The sequence below is a fragment of the Arachis hypogaea genome, chromosome 11 (genome assembly GCF_003086295.3).
Source record: "Arachis hypogaea cultivar Tifrunner chromosome 11, arahy.Tifrunner.gnm2.J5K5, whole genome shotgun sequence".
NCBI lineage: Eukaryota > Viridiplantae > Streptophyta > Magnoliopsida > Fabales > Fabaceae > Arachis > Arachis hypogaea.
Window position 1 is genome coordinate 120,493,418 of NC_092046.1, and position 3,888 is coordinate 120,497,305.

Here is a 3,888-nt window from a genome sequence, read left to right on the forward strand (position 1 = left end):
GGACCCAAATCAACATTTAACCACCTTCCTGAGAATATGTGACACAATGAAGTCTAATGGTGTTCATCCTGACGCCTATAGACTACTCTTATTTCCATTCTCATTCAGGGATAAGGCAACCAAGTGGCTGGAATCTTTCCCAAGGGAAAGCTTGACAACTTGGGAAGACGTGGTGAACAAATTCTTAGCAAGATTTTACCCTCCTCAAAGAATCAATAGGCTGAGAGCTGAGGTCCAAACCTTCAGGCAACAAGATGGTGAGACTCTATATGAGGCATGGGAGAGGTTTAAGGACCTGACAAGGAGGTGTCCACCTGACATGTTCAACGAATGGGTGCAGCTGCACATTTTCTATGAAGGGCTCTCTTATGAGTCAAAGAAGGTCGTAGACCATTCATCCGGAGGATCTTTGAACAAGAAGAAAACCATTGAGGAGGCTATAGATGTCATTAAAACAGTAGCAGAGAACGACTACTTCTATGCTTCCGAAAGAGGGAACACAAGAGGAGTAATGGAGCTAAACAATGTAGATGCTCTGTTGGTCCAAAACAAGCTCATTACTCAGCAGCTGGCTGACCTCACCAAGAAGATGGAGAGAAACCAAGTAGCAGCAATCTCCACTTCATCAACAACCTAAGAAGGAGTGAATGAAGAAGCAGAGGGTAGTCAGGAGCAAGCCAACTACATTGGAAATTCACCTAGGCAGAACCATGATCCTTACTCCAAGAATTACAACCCTGGATGGAGGAATCACCCAAACTTTGGGTGGGAAAATCAACAAGACCAAAGCCTTGATCAAAGACGCCCAAATCCAAACAATTTCACATCTAGACCATATCAACATCCCAGTAACAACACCTCTCCACATTCATATCAAGGCCAGAACAACCCTCCTAAACCTGACCTATCATCATTTGATGAAAGAATCTCAAGGATTGAAAATCTACTTGAAGGCATATGCAAGGATATCCAAGACAGTAAAGCATTCAGAGAGGAAGTGCAGTCAAATATGCAGAATCAGGATGCTGCCATCAAGAAACTTGAGACACAAATTGGCTATTTATTCAAGCAAATTCCCAGCCACAACCTTCGCAGTAAAACTAACTCAACCAAAAGGGAGGAGTGTCAGGCTATCACCCTTCGGAGTGGGAAGGAACTGAAGGAAACCCACCAGAAACCACAAGAAGATGACTCAAATAAAGAGGAAGAAGAGCAGGGCGAAGCTCAAGTTCCGACTTTAAGTTCACAAAAAGGGGGGAGGAGTGCTGAAACCAGACATCCCAAGAGTCCCATACCCTCAGCAACTAAAGAAGAAGGGAGATGACAATCAGTTTTCAAGATTTTTGGAAATCTTCAAGAAGCTGCAAATCAACATACCCTTTGCTGAAGCAATAGAACAAATGCCACTCTACGCCAAGTTCTTGAAGGAGCTCATGACTAAGAAAAGAAGTTGGAAGAACGAGACCGTGATACTAACAGAAGAATGTAGTGCTATCATTCAGCAGAAACTGCCCCAGAAATTGAAGGATCCTGGGAGTTTTCAGATCCCTTGCATTATAGGAGAAATCACAGTGGAGAAAGCCCTTTGTGACTTAGGAGCCAGCATCAACTTGATGTCAGTAGCTATGATGAGGAAGATGAAGATAGAGGAGGCTAAAGCAACAAAAATGGCCCTACAGTTGGCAGACAGATCGTTCAAGTTCCCGTATGGCGTCGTAGAAGATTTGCTGGTGAAAGTGGGAGGTTTTATCTTCCCAGCAGACTTTGTAGTACTGGACATGCAGGAGGAAGCCAAGGCTTCCATCATCCTGGGAAGGCCGTTCTTGGCCACTGCTGGAGCTGTCATTGATGTCCAAAAAGGTGATCTTACCTTAAGACTACACAATGAAAAAATGACATTCAATGTGTTCAAGGCCATGAGTTACCCACCAGAACAATTGGGAGAATGCATGAGGTTAGATGTACTTGAGGAGGAAGTGCAAGAGAATTTTGAAGAAGAAGAACCTGAAGAACTTGAGAGAATGGTAGATGAGGAATCTAAATCAAGTGAAGAGGTTGCAACAGCAGAGATTCATATACAAGGTGCACCAAAGGAAGAAAATGAAAAGTCAGAAGCACCCAAACTTGAACTTAAAGCACTACCACCCACTCTCAAATATGCATACTTAGGAGAACATGAAAGTTACCCAGTGATCATAAGTTCATGCCTCGGCCAAGATCACGAGGAAGAATTGCTCAAAGTACTGCGACAACACAAAGATGTCATTGGTTGGACTCTTGCTGACCTAAAGGGGATAAGTTCAGCCATATGCATGCACAAGATACTGCTGGAAGATGATGCCAAACCATCCATTCAATCCCAAAGGAGGTTGAACCCTATCATGAAGGAAGTAGTACAGAAAGAAGTTATGAAGTTATGGCAGGGAGGGGTGATCTACCCGATCTCAGACAGCCCCTAGGTTAGCCCCATACATGTTGTCCCAAAAAAAAGAGGAATCACTGTGGTTCCCAATGAGAAGAACGAACTAATTCCTACAAGGACAGTCACAGGATGGCGGATGTGCATAGACTACAGGAAGCTCAATGAGGCTACACGAAAAGACCATTTCCCCCTTCCATTCATGGATCAGATGTTGGAAAGACTTGCAGGGCACGCATATTATTGTTTTCTCGACGGTTATTCAGGATATAACCAAATAGTGGTTGATCCCAGAGATCAAGAGAAAACTTCATTCACTTGCCCATATGGAGTGTTTGCCTACAGGCGCATGCCATTTAGGCTATGTAATGCACCTGCAACTTTCCAACGCTGCATGCTTTCTATCTTTTCAGATATGATGGAAAAATTCATTGAAGTTTTTATGGATGATTTCTCGGTATTCGGGGATTCCTTCCCTAGTTGTCTACATCACCTCGCCCTGGTATTAAAAAGATGCCAAGAGACCAATTTGGTCTTGAACTGGGAGAAATGTCACTTTATGGTGACAGGAGGAATAGTCCTGGGTCACAAGGTTTCTAACCAAGGCATTGAGGTTGACAGAGCTAAAGTAGAACTCATTGAAAAATTGCCTCCACCCAGTGATGTCAGGGCAATTAGGAGTTTTTTGGGGCATGCTGGTTTCTACAGAAGATTTATTAAAGATTTTTCAAAGATAGCCAAGCCCTTAAGCAATCTCCTTATATCTGATACACCATTCATCTTTGATGAAACATGCATGTTAGCCTTTGAAAATTTGAAAATGAGGTTGTCCTCTGCTCCTATCATTTCCCCACCTGATTAGAATTTACCGTTTGAATTGATGTGTGATGCATCTGATTTTGCAGTTGGGACAGTGTTAGGACAGAGGAAAGACAACTTAGTCCATGTGATATACTATGCTAGCAAAGTTCTTAATGATACTCAGAGAAATTATACCACTACTGAAAAGGAGTTACTAGCAATAGTTTTTGTATTTGACAAGTTTAGATCATACCTAATTGGTGCTAAAGTGATTGTTTTTACAGATCATACAGCACTTAAATATTTGTTTGCCAAGCAAGAATCAAAACCAAGACTAATAAGATGGATCTTATTGTTGCAGGAATTCAATATTGAAATCAGAGATAAGAAAGGAGTGGAAAACAAGGTAGCAGATCACCTATCCAGGATCCCTCATGATAAAGGTGGAGCACATGATGCAAGTGTGAATGAGCTCTTCCCGGATGAGCAGTTGATGACAGTTCACAAAGCACCATGGTTCGCAGACATTGCCAACTTCAAGGCATCTGGAGCATTACCTCCAGAGATAAATAAACATCAAAAAAGGAAGCTCATGAATGATGCAAAATACTTTGTCTGGGATGAGCCATATCTCTTCAAGAAGTGTTCAGATGGGATCCTTAGAAGAT

At 42.4% G+C, this 3,888-nt stretch overlaps 1 non-coding gene across 1 annotated transcript; it reads right to left on the reverse strand.

Annotated features, from left to right (window-relative positions):
* Positions 1-217: 217 nt before the first annotated feature.
* On the reverse strand, positions 218-321 carry LOC112725492 (small nucleolar RNA R71). The gene has a single exon (XR_003164597.1). It is a non-coding gene; the product is annotated as a small nucleolar RNA R71 (small nucleolar RNA).
* Between the last annotated feature and the right edge of the window lie 3,567 nt (positions 322-3,888).